This window comes from Corvus hawaiiensis, chromosome 6 (genome assembly GCF_020740725.1).
Source record: "Corvus hawaiiensis isolate bCorHaw1 chromosome 6, bCorHaw1.pri.cur, whole genome shotgun sequence".
NCBI classification, from domain to species: Eukaryota; Metazoa; Chordata; class Aves; order Passeriformes; family Corvidae; genus Corvus; species Corvus hawaiiensis.
In genome coordinates, this window is record NC_063218.1 from 29,858,845 (window position 1) to 29,882,926 (window position 24,082).

The following is a 24,082-nucleotide window of genomic DNA, read 5'->3' on the forward strand; positions in this document are numbered from 1 at the left end:
ATGTACTTCTTGAGCATAAGTTATGACCATGATTGTGCATGTGAATAAATATATGAAAGCAACATACACACTTCAGGAGACTACAAATTACAAAATTATTTTTTATTATGTAAAATTTATTATTTATGATTATGTAAATTTCAAATTATAAATTATTTTTCATATAGATAAATCTCACAAGTAATACATCAGAAACTTCTAGTGCATTTTTGAGTCCTACAACAGAAATTATGTGAATTCTACACTTAGATGAATTTTTTAATTATTTACAACTTTCCAATAGTCCAGCTCAACTTTCTTTGAAAGTACAGAAATAAATAATTCATAGAGACTTTTTACTTAAGGGTCAATCATTTTTGAAAATAGTCTAAAATTAATAGAGATGCAGATTGTCTGAAAACAATGCCTCAAACCATTTTTGGCCACAGAAATGATTTATTGACTGAGAACACCACCTTTCTCTTCAAAAGTTCAGATAAAAAATTGACAGCTGCTGTGAGGGATAAAAGCAAAAACATTGCAGAAGAAAGTGTACACACACGGGGCCACTAAAATGATTAAAGGATTGAGAAACTGTCATATAAGGACAGGCTGAAAGGACTGGGAATTTTTAACTTGTAACAAAGATGTCCTGGGAGAGGGGGAGGCACTTACCAACTTCTGTAAGTACCAGATAAAAAATGATGCAGCCAGATTCTTCTCATTGGTGAAATGCAGTGAAAGGACAAGAGGCAATTGATTCAAACTGAAACACGGGAAACACCACTTAAACATAAAAAAAACAAAAGCCAAAAAAGTACTGTAAGGGTGATAAAACACTGGAACAGGTTGCCCAGAGAGATTGTGGAGTCTTCATCCTTGGACATGTGCAAAACTCAGCAGGATACAGTCCGGGCAACCTGCTATGGCTGACACTGGTTGACATGGTTGGGTTGGACTGTAGGATCTCCAAGTATCTCTTCTAACCTCAACCATTCTGTGATTATATGTGGAAACTACTGGGGAGAAATGACTATCAAGTCTTCGTGAAAACATAGTTTGGCAAGAGCTTATTTCTGCTGTCCAGACACACATATTGAAGAAATGTAGTCACGTAGCAACCAATGAAACATGCCAGAAACTTGTACAATTCACAGAAAGGGGCTTTCTGAGCCTTGGCAAAGATTATGCACTTGGACTCTTGCAGTTGCAATAAAATTGCTTACTTGTATTTGATGCTTACACCAGATGGACAGAAAAACTTGGCTAGTAAACAAGACATCAAGTCCTTGATTGTGATAAGTGAGGCAGTTCACATTTCTAAATTTAAGTGTTTAAGTATCTCCTGAGGGTGCCGTGTTCATAATTGCAAGTTTAATTTCACAATATAAGATGTGAAATCAAAGTACAGTTTGGGAGACAAACACATATCTGGACATTAAGTTTTAAACTGGTGTTACAGTCTGATTCACTGTTCGGTTGACAGTAGCATCAATCATGAGCCATTCACTTAAGAGATGGACTTGATGATCCTTGTAGGTCTCTTCCAACTCAGAACATTCCGTGATTCTGACAGTGACAATTCTGCACTAGTCACACTCATGAATCACTTGAAGCAGCCTGAAACTCTTTCTGACTGCCACCAGTCAATCAGGCTGTCAAAACATTTGAAATTCCCCCCACTGGAGTACACAAGAGCTTCAAAACTGGAAATCAGGAGTCTAAGTATTGTGAGCTGAAAAGTTACTTCATTACTCTAGGAGGAAATCCAGTTTTAATTAAATTCACCAAGTAATGAAGAACATGACTGTGTCAGTGATTAATTACCCTCACTCTTTTACAGATACAAGCAATTCTGAGAACAAATTTTATCTAAATGTAAATTATTTAATACAATGGTGACTGCAATCCTGGAATACATCATACCAGCCAAGGAAAGAACAAAATAAAGATATTTGGACAACTTGGGTTTTATTATTAAGAGAACAAAAATGGCTGAGGATAAATTACGCCGATGCCCTAGATGGAAAAATTAAGCACTCCAAAGTGTACCTGCACAGCATTTGATTGGCAGAAAGAAGGATTTCGATACAGATTATACTTTGAAACCCACCTACTTGTTGCCTCTTACATCTACATGGAGTCTCTCTTGCTCTGAAAATGTCCTCTAGCCATGCCTGGAACCATGCCTATAGGGCTATCATCTGTATGGATCTGTATGATCCTGATCTTTAGGACTGCCTTAAGGAAGTCCCTAAGATGAAGTGCAACTGTATCCACTTTTACTGTAGGCATTTGTTTGTCAGCATATCCAGAATAAAGAGTTACATCTTCTAGAACATAGCTAGGTGTAAGACCACAGACATCAAACTCAAAGACAGCCATGAGGTAAATTTATACACCATTGCTCCTTGACAGACCTCAGAGCCATGCCCCAAAGCAATAGAGATGTGCTTTTAAGACTCTTAAGTTGCAATATATTGCTTGTTTTCACCCTATCATGTGACTTCCAGGTCGTCACACTCTTCTTACCGAATGCATCTTCACCAGGAATAACAAAAATCTTCAGTTCACATCATTACAGAGAAAGTTTTGGTTCTCATGTTGAGGAGTACCTTCAGTACAGGCCTCACTGAGGAGGTTTGAGGAGTACCTTCAGTACAGGTCTCAGTGAGCAGCTGCAGTGTGAGCTGCAGGCTGAGCTCTGCGTGACGAGAGCCCGAGGCATGAAGCCGTGCCCGGCAGACCCTTTGCCTAACAGAGGGCCCAGGGACCTGTGGCCCAGCCAGGGCACCCGGCACTTGGAGGCACAGCAGGAGCCCACGGCCCCCCAGAGTCTCCCACGCTCAGACTGTGAGGGTGTGAAAGCCTGGGGGTTCCTCTGTTCAGAGTCCCTCAGAGGCACCAGATTGAGCTGTTAGTTTGTTATTTAGTTATTGCACCATGATCAAATTATTTGAAGCATCTGGACATCTGAGACTCTGCTAGGGAAGCCTGGGACCAAGCAGGTGAGGGAACCTGGTGTGACTGTGTGAGTGTGGGGGGTGTAGCTGTGAAGGAGCCTCGGTCCCAGCTCAGGTGGTGCAAGAGTGACTGTGCCAGAGGGCCCCTGGATGGTCAGACAGGGATGTTTCCTAACACACAATGGACAGATACTCAAATTCCCAGCAACAACTTCTTTCTTTTCTGCTACTGCTTTATGACTATGGTGGGGGTGGGGGGGGTTGTTTTCACCAGGATCATTGCAATCACCATCTGATTTAGGAATTCTTCTGATGAAGAGAAATGCTGACATTATTTGAATGAAGTCCATAATTACAAGCAAATAAAGTGATAATGGTTGACCCTGCAATATTCAGAGAGGATTTGGAATCCTTTATGCCCTTTGATGCAACTCTTGCAGCTTTCAAGTGTTCATCCTGTGTCATTTACCCTCTCGTTCTGATGAATATGTTTTGTATTTGTTATATGCCTGTTGGGGTTTTAGTTTAGTCTTAGGTTTTCCTGTTAAAGGAATTTTCTCCCATATGCATGTTGCTAGGGGACAAATAGCTGTACTTAAGAAAGACAAAAAAGGGGAGTGGGGCGGGCCTGGCTACTCTTTTGTCTACACCTGGGTGTGGGGACAGTTCGCTCTGAGCGTCCGGAGAGAGAAGCTGCAGAGAAAGGAGCTGCTGCTTCTTTCTTTTTGGCCGTTCTTTCTTCCTGCTGGAAACAACGCCGGGACCCCAAAAAGCCGCTTTCCCTGCCCTGCTGGAGACCGAGCTGTGGCTGCCCTGCTCCGCTGCTGCTTCGAGTTTTCGCTACGCTGTAGCCCTGCTCGCCCTGCCTGCCTGGGCCTCCGTGGTTTTTTCCCATCTGGATACATCTCGTCTGCCACCCGGGATTTGCTGTTCGTCCCTGCCATTCCAGCCTGCTGTTCCTGAGAGCCCGGGATCAGCTGCCCAGCGGTTTGTGAAGCCTTTGTTCCATCCTTCCCGGGATCCCAGGGCACCAGAGCCGCGGGTTTCCCGAGCTCGCTCCGGAGCGCCCCCTGCAGCCGCGGGGGAACCATCGCACCTGCCCTGCTCACCGGGAGCCGCCAGCGCCCCTGCCGGCTGCGAGCGGAACTGCACCCGAGGGGAAAGGGCCCGACAGCCGAGAAGGCTGGCACTGGGTTTGTGATTGCTGTTACTGCCATAGTTGTTGTTGTTTTGTTTGACTGGTTATATACATATATATATAGAGTAAAGAACTGTTATTCCTATTTCCCACATCTTCGCCTAAAGGCTCTTGATTTCAAAATATAATAACTTGGAGGGAAAAGGGGTTATATCTGCCACTTCAAGGGGGGCCTCTGCCTTCCTTAGCAGACACCTGTCTTTCAAAACCTAGACAGATCTTGGCGCCCAACGTGGGGCCTGAGGGCATTAAGAGATAGAGGTGAAAAAGGAATAACAGTTCCTGGATAACTTTATTTTGTGTGCTGGATATTGGAACCTTGTTAGGCAGCACTATGTGGTCTAGTTTACCCTGGTTTGGGTGGCATGTAGCCGTGGCTATATTCTTCCCCTTTGCAGCTCCTTATTTGAATATGGGTCCTCTGACTAAGGCTACCATTGCTGTTATCCAGCTTGCGTTATGGGTCGAGAAGGTGAGGAATTCATGGGTTTTTAACTTCCTCCGGAATGTGGGCACATGGATAAACAGCTATCACACACTGAGCACATGTTTTTGGGGTTATGTTAACAATGGTACCTTCTGTGAGGAAATGACACCAGGGGAAGTTTTCTCCCAACCCCTCAACCAGTTCTTTGGGCTCACCCCATCAATTTTCGAAGGGTTTAAATTCCCTCTGAATACTAACCATCTGCTGCTGATAGGCCTACTCTATTTAGCATTCAAGGATAAGTTGAGATTGGCTTGGATATCTACTCGGACACCAGCCCCAGAGACTAGAGATCCTGCCCCAGAACCTGACATGGCCCCAGAGAGTAGAGTTCCTACCCCAGAGCCTGATCCTGCCCCAGAGCCTGACACGGCCCCAGACACTAGAGATCCTACCCCAGAACCTGACACGGCCCCAGACACTAGAGATCCTACCCCAGAGCCAGAGCCTGCCACAGCCCCAGACACTAGAGATCCCGCCCCACAGACTGATACTGCCCAACAGTCCACCTCAGAAATGGACTACCCAAACTGGGTGGGGGTACTGGCAAAAGGGATGCAGGAGATGTGCCAAGAGATGGGTCAGGTGCGCCAGGAGATATGCCAGGAGATGGGCCAGGTGCGCAAGGAGATGTGCCAGGAGATGGGCCAGGTGCGCAAGGAGATATGCCAATTGCTAAGGGAATACACCTCCTCAGCTAGTGAAAAACCCTCTCCCTGCCCCAAAGAGGGTGAGTCCGATGGTGCAGCAGTGGAACCCACGGATGTTACAACCGTCCAGGCTTCAGCTGAACCACAAGGACAACCACAGCCAGCAGCGGTCGCCCCTGTGCAAAGGAGGAAGTATAAGACCAAATCAGTACGACCAGTTAATGATGATGGGCAACCAGGGCCCTCACAACCAGCAGGAGAGCCAGAGCCAGAAGTCATCACTGAGTCCCTGTCGCACGACAGTCTCCGTGCTATGCGAAACGACATTGTGCGAAGGGGGCGTGAGCCTTATACCACCTGGCTGCTTCGGGTTTGGGACCTTATGGGCACAAGTGTGCAACTGGACAGTGGTGAGGCAAGGTATCTGGGATCGTTGACCCAGGACCCAGGTGTGGACCAGATATTTGTGAGGGAGCCAGGGCCTCTCTCTCTTTGGGAGCGGCTCTTAATGAGTGTGAGAGAAAGGTTCATTCACAAAGAAAGAATGCAGGAGTATCATCATAGAATGCAGTGGAAGACACTCGAGCAAGGGATCCAACAGCTAAGAGAGGTGGCAATATTAGAGGTACTCTTTGGGAAGGATGGACAGCATGATAATGACCCCGATAAGGTCAGGTGCACAGGACAGATGATGTGGAACCTGGCAAGGCTAGGGCCATCGCAATACACCACCTTCATTGCAACGATTGATGCTGACAATACCCGAGAAACAGTGGGCTCTGTTGCCAACAGGCTCAGGCATTATGACAGCATGATCAATGGCCCGCTGAAAGCTCATGTCTCTGCTGTGGTCCAGGACCTCAAAGAGGAGATGAAGGAGATGAGGAAGGAAATGAGGGAGGAGATGAGGGAGGAGATGAGGGAGGAGATGAGGAGGGTCAGTGTGGCACCAGTGCGAGTCACAGGCCCCCAAGTCAGAGCCCGTCGTCCCCCTGCTAGAGAGAGAGGGTACACCCCACGAGCTGAGCTGTGGTTTTTCCTGTGTGAGCATGGGGAAGACATGAGAAGGTGGGATGGGAAACCCACCTCTGCCCTGGCAGCGCGGGTGCATGAACTCAAGGAGGGAGGCACTAACCGAGGGGGTTCCACTAAGGTGAAGGTAGCCTCAGCCTCCCGTGACCGAGCTGCCAGGCATTACAGAAGGGAGGATGATATGTCGGATCCCCTTGAAGGTACCTCGAGCATGTACGCCCAGGGAAAGAATGATAACCAGGGCTAGAGGGGCCCTGCCTCTAGCCAGGAAGAGGCACGGGAGAACCGAGTTTTCTGGACGGTGTGGATCCGATGGCCTGGCACATCAGAGCCACAAAAATATGATGCGTTGGTTGATACTGGGGCACAGTGTACTTTAATGCCATCGGGACATGTGGGGGCAGAACCTGTATCCATCGCTGGGGTGACCGGGGGATCACAGCAGTTGACCCTTTTGGAAGCTGAGGTGAGCCTGACTGGGAAGGAGTGGCAAAAGCATCCGATTGTGATCGGCCCAGAGGCCCCGTGTATTCTGGGCATAGACTTCCTCCGGAATGGCTACTACAAAGACCCAAAAGGACTCAGGTGGGCATTTGGGATTGCTGCTGTGGAGGCAGAGGGCATTAGGCAATTGAACACCCTGCCTGGACTATCTGAGAATCCTTCTGCAGTTGGGCTCCTGAAAGTGGAAGAGCAACGAGTGCCAATTGCCACCTCGACAGTGCACCGCCGGCAGTATCGGACAAATCGAGATGCTGTGATCCCCATCCACAAGATGATCCGCGAGCTGGAGAGTCAAGGGGTGGTCAGCAAGACCCACTCACCCTTCAACAGCCCCATCTGGCCTGTGCGCAAGTCTGACGGGGAATGGAGATTGACTGTGGACTATCGTGCCCTGAATGAAGTGACTCCACCGCTGAGCGCTGCCGTGCCAGACATGTTGGAGCTCCAGTACGAGCTGGAGTCCAAAGCAGCGAAGTGGTACGCCACTATTGACATTGCCAATGCCTTCTTCTCCATTCCTCTGGCAGCAGAGTGCAGGCCTCAGTTTGCCTTCACCTGGAGGGGCGTGCAGTACACCTGGAACCGACTGCCCCAGGGGTGGAAGCACAGTCCCACCATCTGTCATGGACTGATCCAGACTGCACTAGAAAAGAGTGAGGCTCCAGAACATCTGCAGTACATTGATGACATCATTGTGTGGGGGAACACCGCAACCGAAGTGTTTGAGAAAGGAGAGAGAATAATTCAAATTCTCCTGCAAGCTGGTTTTGCCATCAAGAAGAGCAAGGTCAAGGGACCTGCCCGAGAGATCCAGTTCCTGGGAGTAAATTGGCAAGATGGACGACGTCAGATTCCCACTGAGGTCATCAATAAGATCACAGCAATGTCTCCACCGACCAACAAGAAGGAAACACAAGCTTTCCTAGGCGCTATAGGTTTCTGGAGGATGCACATTCCCGAGTACAGCCAGATCGTGAGTCCTCTCTACCTGGTTACCCGCAAGAAGAATGATTTCCACTGGGGCCCTGAACAGCAGCAAGCCTTCACTCAGATCAAACAGGAAATTGCTCACACCGTAGCCCTTGGCCCAGTCAGGACAGGACCAGAGGTGAAGAACGTGCTCTACTCTGCAGCCGGGAACAATGGTCTGTCCTGGAGCCTCTGGCAGAAGGTGCCTGGTGAGACTCGGGGCCGACCACTGGGATTCTGGAGCCGAAGCTACAGAGGGTCTGAAGCCAACTACACTCCCACAGAGAAGGAAATCCTGGCAGCTTATGAAGGAGTCCAGGCTGCCTCAGAAGTAATCGGCACAGAGGCACAACTCCTCCTGGCACCCCGACTACCGGTGCTGGGGTGGATGTTCAGAGGAAAGGTTCCCTCCACGCATCACGCCACCGACGCTACTTGGAGCAAATGGATTGCCCTCATCACGCAGCGCGCCCGAATTGGAAACCCAAGTCGCCCTGGGATCTTGGAAATAATTACAAACTGGCCGGAAGGTGAGACTTTTGGGTTATCTTCTGAAGAAGAAGAGGAGCAGGTGACACGTGCCGAAGAAGCCCCACCATATAACGAGCTACCAGAGAGTGAAAGACAATACGCCCTCTTCACTGATGGTTCCTGCCGAATTGTAGGCGCTAGCCGGAAATGGAAAGCCGCTGTATGGAGCCCCACACGACAAGTTGCACAGGCTACTGAAGGAGAAGGTGGATCGAGCCAATTTGCTGAGCTCAAAGCTGTCCAATTAGCTCTGGACATAGCTGAAAGAGAGAAGTGGCCAAAGCTCTACCTCTACACTGATTCATGGATGGTAGCCAATGCTCTGTGGGGTTGGCTGGAAAGGTGGAATAAGGCAAACTGGCAGCGCAGAGGAAAACCAATCTGGGCTGCTGAAGAGTGGAAAGACATTGCCACTCGGGTAGAGAAGCTATCCGTGAAGGTCCGTCATGTAGATGCTCACATCCCCAAGAGCCGGGCTAATGAAGAACATCGTAACAACAAACAGGTAGATCAAGCTGCGAAAATAGAGGTGTCCCAGATAGACTTGGATTGGCAACATAAAGGAGAACTGTTCCTAGCTCGATGGGCCCATGATGCCTCAGGTCATCAGGGCAGAGATGCCACCTATAAGTGGGCACGAGACCGAGGGGTGGATCTAACCATGGACAGTATCTCCCAGGTTATCCATGACTGTGAGACATGCGCTGCGATCAAGCAGGCCAAGCGGGTGAAGCCTCTGTGGTATGGCGGGCGATGGTCCAAATACAAGTATGGGGAGGCCTGGCAGATTGATTACATCACACTGCCTCAAACCCACCAAGGCAAGCGCTATGTGCTCACAATGGTAGAAGCCACCACTGGGTGGCTGGAGACCTACCCTGTGCCTCATGCTACTGCCCGGAACACCATCCTGGGCCTGGAAAAGCAAGTCCTTTGGAGGCATGGCACCCCTGAGAGAATCGAGTCTGACAATGGGACTCATTTCAAGAACAGCCTTATAAACACCTGGGCTAGAGAACATGGCATTGAGTGGGTGTACCACATCCCTTACCATGCACCAGCAGCTGGGAAGGTTGAGCGGTGTAATGGACTGCTTAAAACCACCTTGAAGGCACTGGGTGGGGGGACTTTCAAAAACTGGGAGATGCATTTAGCAAGAGCCACCTGGTTAGTTAACACTCGAGGTTCCACCAGCCGAGCAGGCCCTGCCCAATCCGAACCCCTACAAACAACAGACGGGGATAAGGTTCCAGTGGTGCACATGAGAGGTATGCTTGGAAAAACTGTTTGGGTAAAGTCTGCCTTGAGCAAAGACAAACCCATCCGTGGGGTTGTTTTTGCTCAGGGACCAGGTTGCACCTGGTGGGTGATGCAAAAGGATGGAGAGACCCGATGCTTACCTCAAGAGGACCTTGTTTTAGGGTGAACTACCCATGGCTCTGTATTTGTATCAGTATCAGCATGTATATTTGTATATAATTTGGGTAATGCATAGATTTATATGGTTAAAAAAGTTAAGTTTCATGTAACATGTTAGTATGGGAAAAAATTCGGGGTGGATAATGTTGGGGTTTTAGTTTAGTCTTAGGTTTTCCTGTTAAAGGAATTTTCTCCCATATGCATGTTGCTAGGGGACAAATAGCTGTACTTAAGAAAGACAAAAAGGGGAGTGGGGCGGGCCTGGCTACTCTTTTGTCTACACCTGGGTGTGGGGACAGTTCGCTCTGAGCGTCCGGAGAGAGAAGCTGCAGAGAAAGGAGCTGCTGCTTCTTTCTTTTTGGCCGTTCTTTCTTCCTGCTGGAAACAACGCCGGGACCCCAAAAAGCCGCTTTCCCTGCCCTGCTGGAGACCGAGCTGTGGCTGCCCTGCTCCGCTGCTGCTTCGAGTTTTCGCTACGCTGTAGCCCTGCTCGCCCTGCCTGCCTGGGCCTCCGTGGTTTTTTCCCATCTGGATACATCTCGTCTGCCACCCGGGATTTGCTGTTCGTCCCTGCCATTCCAGCCTGCTGTTCCTGAGAGCCCGGGATCAACTGCCCAGCGGTTTGTGAAGCCTTTGTTCCATCCTTCCCGGGATCCCAGGGCACCAGAGCCGCGGGTTTCCCGAGCTCGCTCCGGAGCGCCCCCTGCAGCCGCGGGGGAACCATCGCACCTGCCCTGCTCACCGGGAGCCGCCAGCGCCCCTGCCGGCTGCGAGCGGAACTGCACCCGAGGGGAAAGGGCCTGACAGCCGAGAAGGCTGGCACTGGGTTTGTGATTGCTGTTACTGCCATAGTTGTTGTTGTTTTGTTTGACTGGTTATATACATATATATATAGAGTAAAGAACTGTTATTCCTATTTCCCACATCTTCGCCTAAAGGCTCTTGATTTCAAAATATAATAACTTGGAGGGAAAAGGGGTTATATCTGCCACTTCAAGGGGGGCCTCTGCCTTCCTTAGCAGACACCTGTCTTTCAAAACCTAGACAATGCCTAAATACAACAACCACATTAGCATGTTGTGAAGCATGTAGTCCTTCTCACAGGTCTTATTTGGACTGCATATTCTTCCCCACAACTGCTGGTTCAGCTAAACAATGGAATATTGACTTTTGGCTGAAATAGCACTAGTAATGATACTTTTTAATTTTAATTTAATTAATTAAATAATATCACTTCTCTTTTCTCATGTTATTATTCTTCTCTTCAGAATGCCAGTATTTACCAGTGTCTTTCTAATTTACACAGCTTCTCTTTTCTATTGAAAAATTATGCTCAGTTATTCTTTTCATCCTAGGTGCTGATTATTATAGTTCCAATATTCAGAAGGAGAATAGGATATACTGAGATGGAACTTTCAAAGCTTTTACATCAAAGCTTTTACTGCTCTATGATCTTTGATGAAGTTAGGCAACTTTTTTTTTTTTAATTAATTAAATTCATTTTTTTCTAAGCAAACACATACCACCAAACTAATAGGTTGCTTTAAACCACAGAAAGCAAAGAAGCACAAAGTCTTGTTTCCTGTATCAATCAAGTTATACAATAGTCTCCAAGGATATAATTACGATGATGTTAACATCAATACTGTTTTGTAAACATGTAGAAATACACTGATGTGTTTCCACTTCGCTACCATCACAAAAAACAATAAGGAAATGTGAAAAAAATTGAGAAAACTTATTTCTTACAAAATACCATATAAAATGAAAATTTCACAATCCCAGTCTCGGGGAATACATTATAAACAAGGCTTTAGTGATCTTGAGCAGAACGTTTCTGCTCTATTGGGACTTTCACTTAAGACTTGAGAATCCCATTAGCATGAGCAGCTGCTGAGCCTGAAGCATGAGCCTGCTGGAACTCCCTGTGCAGGTCTGTGCTGAAGTGCTAGTGGCTGCTATGGCAGAGATGGCCTTCCAGCCTATCAGGAGAAGATGTGTTTTTGTTTGTTACACAAAATAAAAAGTATCAGAGGAAGGAGAAACCTCTCCATGAATGGAGAGGAAAAGTCATCTAGGGTCTGTCTCATGTTACACAAAATGCAGGATTCTCAGCCTCTGAAAAGATATAAGACATATTTTAATCTTCTATTTTTAAAAAGCAGAATTTTTAATGCCATTTTTTGGTCACAATTTTCTTATGGACATCTGGTAAGAGCCCACACCATCTCTCTCACTCACCCTCAGTGCAGAACATTGATGAAGGGAGCCGAAATGACGAGGTACATTCTTCTGCATTATTACGATGAGTTTTAAATTAATTCTGTGGAATCTGGGTTTTTTGCTACTGTATTCAAATATATTAATAACTACAGGGACACTCTTACTGTTGTCAGGAGGAAGAATAAAAGAGAGATCCCAGAGTATGCTAGTGAACACTTAATAAAAATTATTTACATTTGAAGCTCATAAAAAAGAATATGTAATGGGTGACCACATGAACAGTTGCAGGTGTAGACATGAGTCTTCTAAAAATGTACTGGTAGCTGGAAAAATAGCAGCTGTTTTCCCCTCACTTTTATGAAAAACACTACTGGACTCTTACTTGACCATATGAAGAACGACTAGATCAAAGTGCATAAAATGTCCCATGGAGAAGAATGATTTCCATTTGATGCCCTCTTTTTCTAAAGAAAAAAAAAATAAAAAAAAATGAGAAATACAAAAATTAGCATAAAGAATAAGATCAAAGTTTCATGCTCTGAAAAAGCTTAAAGAAATTATTTAGAAAATGAACAAGAAAAATTATCTTCTCTATGGATATTGGCACCAGAATTTATTGGAATCTTATCGCCAGGGTTCATACTTCGGCTGGTGGCTGGCACAACTGATAGTAAGAAATCTAGAAAAGGAGAGGAAGAGGTATTTTTATATTTTCCATGTTGGTTTTAAAAGAAGTAAGGCAGGTAGAACTAGTAAGGAACAAATAATAGGTATATAGGCAGCATAAGTTGCTGCTGAGAGAAATAATAAGGTAGAAAACACACTGAGTAAATCAGCACTCTGTCAGGTTAGATTGTCAGAGGAAGCCCAGGGAAACAGCCAGAAGGTTTGCATGCCCACGCTTATACTTCTGGTAGCAGAATACAGTGAAATAGAAATCTTGTTTAAAGTACAGTTTCTTGGAAAAAGAGAAATTAATGTAGAGACTGCAGTATTCATTAAGTGTCCAACCTCAGCAGTCTGTTAGGGTCAACTGTGAAATTTACAATTCTATTATCCTCAGAAGTTTCCCCCATATTTCCACGTCATCTTTCTCTCTCTGCATGCAGAAATTACCTCTCTCCTCCTCATTAAGTGTATACAACTACAATATTGTATGCAGGAGATAGGTGCTACATTATTAATTACATATTGTTATCTGATTTTTCCCTGTAAAAGAAAAAAACATAATTGAATGCACCATTACCTTTGTCATTAGACTTAAGAGAGAACTGAGAGTTTCCCTTTGTGGGAAACATTCATGTTTTGAAATAATTTGAGTCCAAATTTGCACCAAACATACTTCTGAAAAAACATGTAGTCCTATTCTATGTGACATCTTCCCTTCATGTTTTAAATTAAGTATACAGAAAAGAAACTAGAATGTTTAAGTTCTGTTGCACTGCCATGACATGATCTATCATAGGATACAATGTGATATGATATTTACTAAATGCATTTGCTGTTATAATATCATGAATAAAAGGAAAAATGGCAATGGTAATATAAAATAACAAAATATCTGTCCAAATAATACAGTTTTCAAACACAAGTTTTCATTTTTTCTGGTGCAGAAGTTTCCTAAATGGCTTTCTAATTATGTCTTGTAGTAGACTTATTGTAAAGAATACATTCTTTTTTCAAAATAAGTTTTGCCAAAAATAATAGTTCAGTAAAAATTCTGTAACCTTTTTTATTTCTTAATTTATTTACAGTGGTTGCTCCTAACAGTTGCTAGTGAATAGACTGATAATCACTGCCTGCCCATATGCAGCTAAAAGTTATTTGCACTACAGTGAGAAAGGACAGTGATAAATTGGTCAAATCCAATATAGGAAACACTGAGTGCAAAATTATGCAGAATCTAATTTCAGCAGAAAAGTGACTGAGTACTAAATATTGAGAGTACTGAGAAGATCGATGCTGACTATTAAGAATATATAATTAATCCAGTGAAAAGGAGCATGTATATTTTACAGTCAAAGTGACTCTTCAAAAATGCCAATCTCCAGGTTTGGCTTAGAGAGAGCATTCATTTCAGAACCACTTTAATAAAACATTTGATATTGAGAATTACAAGCCTAGGTAAAAAGAAACTAGTTCTCTCTTCTAGTAGTCTTTCTATTTTTTTCCATTTAGTATACTGATATGAAGCAAAACAAAAAATCATCAACCCCAAAATTTACAAAGAAACAAAATAGCTTCATTTTAGAATTTTCATTATAGGAATAATATACATTTCTGAGAAATACATGAGTCTGTTAGGTGTGATGTCAATGAAAAGCTAGAGTTACATTGACATTTCTTATAGACTTCAAGATTGACCCTCAAGGTAGACTAATAAAGCACAATTAGGCAACCCAAAATGGTACTCCCAGGTGAGGTAATGTCCTTTAGATCCCATCAGAGTAAAATCTCACAGGTATCAACAGGGATCTGTAATGACTTTGGTACAAAGCATTCCTAAAAGCATTTCACCAATTTATTTATGTTAATTGATTTTTAAAATTTTTTTTATTTTTAGAGTTTTTTCAGCATAATTTAGTTCATCATGTTTTACATGAAAGAAATTCAAAACTTTAAATTTATTTATTTATTTTTGTGACTTGTTTGATATAATTGTCATTTGTGACAATGCAATGCACTAATTACGTTCTTCGGAAAAGAGCACATTTACATTACTTCATCAGACTGAAACTCTTCCCATCTCTTTATGCAAATCAGAAATTTTGAATTCTGGCATTGTGATACTGTAGCAGCAGCCTAACTTTGGCAGAACTTTCTATACTCTATATATATTAATCTTACCCCTTCCCCCCATCCCCACCCCCAAGCCCCCAGAATTCTTGATTAGAATATCCTGGGAAATAAATGAGGTCAGATTTTTTCCTCAAGGTAGGAAATTATTTCTGAGTCCTGAAACCCTTGTGTACTTGCATCACCTCTTTAATCTTAATAAAGAAGGTGTTACTCCTTCTAAGGATGGAGTGATATGTTCTCATTCACAGGATTCTTCTGCGAAAGAATTTGCATGCTAGATTGCAGTTCTCAGGGTTTTTTACCTTTTTCATCTGAAAAGCTTGGGAAGTTTTCACTATGGATTATTTGTCCTTTGAAATACATCTTTAATTGAAATATTAATTCCCTAAAGTAAGCTGAAACACTGGTTTTTTTAAATTAAATTTTAATCCAAGTCTTTTCTAACAGGACTCATCCCAGTTCTTTTGCTTTATTTGCAACTTTCTGGCAAGTCAATATCTATGGTTAAATACATATTTTTCAATCTAGATACCATGATAAATTTTTTCTGATGTTTAAACAACAACCTATTTTTACATACCACAGCCAATTTTATACTGTTTATTTGATATTCCACTCTGTGACCTCTAGATTAAATTATTCTTTTTATTTTCATCATAAGTGAGCTGCTTGTAACTCTCTCAGGTCTTTTGTGACTTGTCTAAGAGGAAGGAGGGCACAACCTGAATCTATTTTACAAAAAATATTAGATTTTAAGCTTTCTTAATATCTGAGGTCTAATTGTATTGTTATTTCAGTTGAAATTCAGTGAGAGAAAGATTTGGACTATATCACAGTGTATCATTTTCTGATGTACTAGGAAATTAAGTCGATTATGTACTTTCAATAACAAGTCCAAACTATTCCTGGTATGAACTTACAGTGACATATAATTGTAAAAATGAAGGTTACTACAACATAAATTAATCATGAAAGGAGTGCTTCTTCATTGAAACAGTTATTGTCAATATGCCAGATCCTCTTTAAAATTAGTCTGTCAGTTTAATCAACTACACTGAAAGGGGAAAAAAGAAATATGGAACTCTTCCTTCATCCAGCAACAGTAAAGCTGGTCTTGGTATGCCAGTGAACATCAATATGCAATGAAGAGTTTGTGCCAGAAGTAAGGAGTGCCACGAGACGCAGCACCACAACAACTGGAAAACATTGATTTATTTAAGTGCCATTGCTAAGGTTTGCTCTCTTCTATCGAGTTATGTGTAGATACTGAGAACCAGACCTGGGGGGAAGGCAGGTTGTACCTTTGATTTTTGATTATAAATCGTTGCAACAGAACAATAATGATACTGAAAGCAACTGTTTGATACCTAATGGTCTCTGCAAGAATAAGTCATGATTTATAAATATTCATTCCATTTAAAAAAATGCATAAAATTGTCATTAATGGAAATCAGTGTCATATGGGACGCATAATTAGAGTGTCTCAATTTGCATTTCTAAGTACCGTAATGAGAATTGTATTCAAATATATTTATTTTCCTAATCTACAGCTGAAGCTTATTGAACCATACTTTTGTTCCAGTAGCTAGCAAAAGGAAAATAGTCACGATATGTCCACATAATTTTGGGATTACTGCTGAGGTTTAAAACAAGCTGAATCCTGATGTAAATGCAAAATGTTGTCTATAAACTCTAAACTCTTTCCAACGGAGTCTAGGGTGACAATAACATATTAGCCACCAATGCTACAAGGTAAAATTTATTGAGCAGCATGCCATAAGAGTAAAATAGATTTAGTCTGTAGAAAAACAGTGTATCCCCTAGTACTTTAGTTATAAATGTCCTAAAGAATACGGGAAGATGCTTTAGCATGTTTGGATACCTTCTGAAAGCACCCACTTGAGATATGTCCCAGAATCTCTTCCTGCTTCATCATTTTGCCACTCCTTTTACAGGAATCTCTCATTTTCAGTTGCCTAGGAAAGAAAGTCTTCCAAAGATCCCAGAAGTTCATGAGGTATGATCAGAGAAAATTCTTTATATAGCAACTTGGATGAATAAATCTTTTTTCCTTCTGTAAATAGGAATTGAACATCAACTAGTCTTTTATAACAATTTTTTTTCTTTGACAGAGGAGAATATTACAGCTTATAGCTTTTAGAAAATAGTACTTCACTTTCAGAAATCATTGAAAATGTCTTCTGCAGTTCAGAAACAATTTTGAGGGTTTTTTTTCTGAGCATAGGTTTCATTAGAAACAAAAACACATGCAAACTTACTTTTGATTTTAGTAGAAGAATATAGGGTTTTTTCCATTTTTTAGTCCCTACTTCCAAAACTTTACAAAGGAAGATAAAATGCTTATGTTACTAAGCATAATGGTAGGCAAAAATTCAGTCTTTTAAGAAAGATAAACTGACAGGGATCAAAAGAATCTATTCAGTGAAAACTTTTTTGCAAATTAGTCAATCATCTGTATCATTTGAGTTCCATCCAATGAACTCCATCTGCTTTCCTCTTTCTCTTCTTTTACAAAGCCCATCCTTCACTATGCCCTGGGTTTCTTGGTTCATGATGTCGGAAGTTCCTTTCTAACATGATTAACTGTGAGCAATCCATGTTAAGCACAGGTCCTTTGGTTTGAAGATCAGATTCATCCATCCAACTTCAACTCTGTACATGAAATTATGAAGAAAACATCTTTGTGGATTTGCTTAATTGCATGCTAGTGCCGATATTAGGTATTTTAAAATTCTATGTGTGGAGGCCAAAATCGTAAAATGAAAATACACCTGGAGTGTTGTTTCTTACAAATGTGCTATACAGATGTAGACAAGACCAAGAACAATATATGTGCATTGTTTTCACAGTTCTTGAGCATTTTTAAGAGACTATCTTCTATGACTATGGAACATATCATCAGCTCAGCATGAGACCATGAAATATGAAGTATAAAGAGAGACCCTTTTCTGCTAAGTCTCATGTAAGATATCAAAATAATTTTCTTTACCTTCTTCAAAACCTTTTCTTTTTTCATTCTGTCCTGTGTCAAGATTCATTTGTGTGCCTCATCAGCCTTCTTTATTCAAAAGGCTGTGGTATCACCTGATCTTCAATGGCTCAAGGAAAAAAGTTTCTGAGATACTGGTCTGCTTCTGGTATTTTAGAACTCCATTTATTTGGGTTCTGAAAATCTTATTCACTCAAATTTAAAATAGATATCATATTTCACCATTTACAGTTTAAAAAAAAATATTAAGGGCTAAATTGAAACATAAAACACAAGGATAAAACTAACCATACAGATTTCTACAGAATTGCAGCATGCATGCCCAGCAACTTAACAGACCAGGTTATATTCCTGAAGATAATACATATTCATCACATTTCTATTACGTATTCATTACATTTCCTGAGTACATCCATATAGGCTAATTATTTCCGTGAACTTAGTTGGATATGAGTAAAGGTCTTTTGAAGGTCTTTGGTGGTCTTTTGGGAACATCCCTTTTCTCAAAATTTCCTTTTATGGTCCAAGATCTTTTGATGAATCTTCTTTCCTGGAGAGTATCTCAAATATGTGGTCAGGTTATGATGCTCTTCTCTTATCATTCCTTGTTTCAGTACTCTATCTCTGTTCTCAAAACTAAGACTTCTCTAGTATGTCTCAATCACTAATATAAATAAATAAGGAAGAATTAGCTGGCACAAGACTCATTAATAACAGATGTGGGGAGTTAGCACAAGGCCATATTAATCTCTGGTATTTTTTCTAAGCCCTGTATGGTACAAAACCAAGCATTTAAATAAATATAGGAATCATACACTATTGTGCTAAAGTTAGAAGAATTTTCCAATGTCTTCCCCCACTGATGCATAGACTTCTTCTTAAAGAAATACAACCTGTTGAGTAACATTATCTTTTGCTTTCTTCAGGCAACATAAAGATTAAAAAATTCAATAGATTGCAAATGTCATTTTATTACATTAACATTCTGCTATTAAAAAAAGCAATCTTTTTATTACAGAGTGTGTGACAGAGGAGTTTACCATTCAGTAAAGATGTGATAGCTTTTTTTTTTGTAATTGGCTAAAATGAGTAATGAGTGTTTATTCCTTTGTTCCTGTCAGGTTGTGCTGTCAGTGAGAAGTTGGCAGAAAGAAACTCTCCAGGTGGTATAAAGCTCTCATAGTAACAAGTCCATAAAATAGCTCTGACCTAACTATTCACACACATATGAGCATCAGCAGTATTGCCAGCTCCAAATGTCCAGAAATACAAGTCAGTTTTCAATGAGTTTTTGAATAGTCTTTTCATTTTCAGTGTTACTCTTAGTATTCAATATTGTTCAGTCAAGCTTAAAGTTTCTAAAGCCAGGAGGACTGAGAATATATCTTTTTAATAAAGAAAATCTGATAACCTGTTAAATGAATCCAAGGGGTTCTTAAGACTCACAAGACAAATAATAAGACTGTGAGAGTTTACGATGCAAAGTCAGAAGGGAAGAGTTGTGTTACAGTCAAATCCTAATAGAATATTTCTGGTCTAAATTTGCAGACATGAGGGTTAGGGGTTTTTCCCAGAAAAGACAATTTAATAAATCCCAGCTTTCTGGGTTTTTCTGGAACTATTTGTAAGTCCTCATGATTAACACGTTCAGGGAAATTATCTTTTTTTTTCCCTCACCAGGTTATTTTTCAAACAGAAATGTTCCCTGACTGTTACATGCAGATGTAAAGACTGGTGTATTAGCACAATGAAACGCCTAATGAAAACAGGGCCTGGCGGGGGCTGAATCAGCTCTGCTGGTGAATCTGCCACTACTCCAAATCATTACTGGCCAGTTTAAATTTTTATGGTTCTACTATTTTTGTAACATTTTAATGGTGTTATCTGATGAACAGTTAGTGATGAACTTTGGTCTCATAATTTATAGCACCTTTTAGTAAGTAACTGTACATTTAAACTCACTGAAGGGCTCTGTGGAACTATCACCTGTTAAACTGCATAACAGCTTTATATAACACAGGTCACTTTACAGGGCATGTACTACATTAAGATGAATAACAGATTTCAGACCCTTCATCTTGTTTCTTCTCCACCTTCCTTTCTTGTTTATATTCTTTACAACTTTATATCATCTTTAATGTATGTTTTACCTGCCAGCAGTAAATGTTTTTAAATATAAGAAAGGGCAAACACTGGGCTGCACAGAGAATGTTTGATGTTAGCTAATCTTTTTTGGCTCAAGAACACTACCATTCATGTTTGGATATCTAAAACGGCATCAAAGTCCAGAGTGAAAGGTAAGTCAAAGTGGATGGTAAGTTTCAGTCAAAAATTCCTGCCTGTCAAATTTTAAGAGATCAAACTGGCACCAAAAAAATCAAAATATGTGAAAAATCATCTCTGCTGAAGAGCAGGGATTTTTCACAGGTTTGTTATTGTGTTATTACAGACCCATTTAATGAAAATCAATGCAGCTGAAGTAGTATTAAGAAAAAAATTATCCTTTCAACGGTAAATGAAAAAGAAATGGTAGGACACTTCCTAAATAAAAGGTGAAGAACTGGAAATCTTCTCTGAACTGCTTCACTACTCACATTTAGTATACACTAGCTGATGTTAATAAAAGCCACCTGCAGTACTAAGTTGTTTACAGTTAGGCCACTATAAAAATAAAATAATGTATAATTTAAGAAAGGATGTTACCGACATCAGAACTAACCTGGAATCAAAAGGGGTTTCCAACAGCAATCAGCTAAATTTATTTCTGACTTTATCTGAATCAATATGTTCCTTGGAATGTTTTTTTTTAATAAATCAGGAATTTCTAACAGAAACTTTTCCAAAGCAATGTTTTCAACCACCTCTAAAAGACACTGTGATTTTCTTCAATTTTTTTGTCATCATAATTCTTCATTCTTTTCATGAGACTATTAATATTGCTAATGAAAAAAAAATTGAAAAAAAAAAGAAAGATAACAAAGGTCTAGATCAAAATCTAGACCAACTTGAAGCTTTCTAGTATATAGAACACAAGCTGCAGTACAGTATTTGCAGCTGGGTCAGGCACGCATGTAGACACAGATTTACTAAAAATATAGAAGTTCACTTTGTGATGTTTAAGCTGAAGCTAGTAGTAATGCAACAACTTAGAATCTCATGTCCCAGAAGCCTGGTCCAGCAGCTTTACTGTGGGTGCTGGGAGTAGTTCCCTGGGAAGTGTGCTCACTGCACACATCTGGTAGTGTTTCCTCAGAGTCTTAGCTGCCAATTCAAGCAAGGACATAAATAAAACAGTGACCTTACATTTGTCCTATTTAACTGTTAAGTTTTGAAATAACTTGAAGGTAAGCATGGGGACCTGAATATGTATGGTCTTGCTTTTATTTAAAATTTACCTTGATTTATTTAAAAGTGCAGTAAGAAGCTGTCATGCAAACATCCTTTATGAACAGAAGTGCTTTCTTGTGTGAAAATTTCATATAATAGCTTTAATGACCAAAAGGAGGAACTTCTCTCCATGGAGAGGACCTGTGCAGCGTATCATGGGAAAGCCATTCAGGATTTATCTGATGCTTTGTGCATATGGCTTTCTCGCATATGGGAAGATTTGTTCACGATCTGTATTTGCATTCTATCAAAACAGCAATTTTATTGTACCATTTGTTGTTGGAACTTTCTTGTTAAGGTAAAGAAAGAATTCTGCACTATTCTTTTCTCCTTCTCTCACCATATACCCTGTACAGAGCACATGGACTAGCTGCTCTTCTTTCAAACTGTTAAATTTCTTGCTGTGCTTGGATGTTGCTGTAACACACAAAAATATGAGGAAGCACATCTTTTCTCCACCTTTCTAGCGGCCAAAACTCCAAAGTGGGAGTGGCTATAATTTTTTTTTTTACTGCTGATACAGCTTCATTGAGCAGCCCAAAATTTTTCTCAGCTTGACATGCTAACAGAGCTGTGGAGGAATTTGTTATAATGGGGTAAATTTTGCAATGTAAATCACTCTAGAAAACTGAAAGAAATATGATTCACCATAATTAAGGAGAAATTACATGTATTCTGTTTGGTACCAGTCCAGTTTCCTCAACCAAAGGCAGTTGAAGCACACAAAAAATATTTACTGTACACTTACTTAAAATATTTGAAACTATTTCCATTATTTTCTATATAAACAGCACCTCTAGACTTAGACAGCAAATGATGTCTCTGGCAACAGATAACCAGTAATTACTTCTTGCTGAAACCACATTAATGTTCTAAATAATGCAGCCACTTCTGTGTTAAAATTTCATGAGCTTGATTGTAATTATTCTTCAGTTTGTGTCAGTCTTGGCTCTACAGTACACTCTGCAAGGCCTGATCCGGATCTAAAAATAGCATCAGCTGTGACTGCTTTGTCCTTTTTCGACACTAGAAGACTGTATATACGGATGGAAATTCCTCTTTGCATGTTATTAAAAGGTCACCAATTATGCACAATTACCACATTTGATTTAAAGATGTTCTCTGCTCATTTCTTTCCTGTAAAACTCAATAAGCAAAGGGAACAAAAACCTCTAGACAGCCTATTAATAAGAAAAGACAACTTTTGAGGATTACTTGGGGGCAGGGGAGAAGCTGAGGCCTCAGCACAGAATTGCAAGTTTACAGCAGAACCCCATGGAAAATATGCATGTCATGGACTTTACTGCTGACCTGAGAAATTTCTAGTCTTTCATGTAATTGGTACAAGTATGGAAGCCCAGATTTCCCCTTCCTGGGGCACTGGACATAGTTCCCTCAACTAGAACAGCTGAAGTAGGCTGTAACAATCACTGTTGGCCAAGTTAGTTTCTTACAAGAACAGCCAAAATCCCGGACATTTCTCATTATTTCACAGCACTTAAATGTGAAGAAACGAAACATAGCCAAGCCTTATCACATAGTTTTCTTCTTTTATTTGTGGAAATATGTTACACATTTGAGTAAGCTGCTTGTGGACCGGATGGGCATCAGTCAGTGTGTTGGTGAGCAATTTTACCGTGTGTCACATGTATCCCTTGACTTTTATTCCTCCTTCCTCTTCACATTCAAATCTGTTGTAGTAGTACTATCCAATTATTATTGTCATATTTTATATTTTGTTTTAATTATTGAATTGTTGTTATCTCACTTTTTTCTTTCGAATTCTCTTTCCCACCAGGGGTGGAGAGGGCAGGGAGTGACTGAGTGAGTGAGCAGCCATGTGGTACTTAGTTGCCAGCTGGAGTTAAGTCATGACAACAATTTAATCCTTTAAGATAACCTTAGAAAAAAGAAAAGAACAAATAGAATCATTGTCTTACAGGACAATGGGAGGTGCTGGTCCATTATGGTCCCCATAAGAAAGGCACTCAGACTCTGTAAGGTATCATTCTAAATGCCACTTATTAGAATTAAAACTGTAAGAAATTAATAGCACAGCTAATACTTATTACATTCCCTTAGATGCTGACAACCCACATGCAGCATGCAATGCAGACCCTGTCCAAAGAGGAGAGTTTCCTCTTTTGAGCTATTACTGGATTTTCTTACTAGGAAGTGACTCAATCTATCATTTCTACAGTCAAACAGAAGTGATGGCCACAGGAGAACTTCTTGCTGTCTTTTTAGCTAAAGGCGAGGCCACACAGATGGTGCACTCACATCCAGCTGAGGTCATCCTGTGACTAAGGGTTTGTGCCACACCACACAGTCCCAAGGGTGTTCTGGATGGACAGTGTGGCACAGCACAGGCCTGGACATACTTGGGGTTAACTTACGTGGATCACTAACTCCTTGGTATGCAATGGTCTTCCAGTCAGGGTGAATAAATGCATGGAGGAAGGTGGAAAGCCTGTTGAAAAGCTAAAGCTAGTGACAAAAATAGGAATACAAAAGAAAATGCTTAAAAAGTAAAAAAGAAAGCATTCTGAGAGTTTATCCAAGTGGAATAATGGATACTTTATTATCAAAACAACACTTTTACAGATACTGTTTTGCAAAATCAAACTTCTTTTAATTTGAACAAGTCTTTTGAACTGGGCTTTTCATTTTATTCCTAGAATATTGAATTGAGACTGCTTACTACAGAAAATCAAGCTATTTCACATGGAACAATCTGCCTTTAAAGGCTGATATAATCTTTAAGTTCAATTAAACATTTGCCTATCTTTAAATACAGGTCAAATAATCTATTAAACATTTCCACTGCTGCCTTTCTGCATTTATTTCACCTGATACTTATACAGCTAATCAAATTTACATTTCATTCCAATCACTGAAACTTCAAATGCATTCTGCTATTCATACATTAAA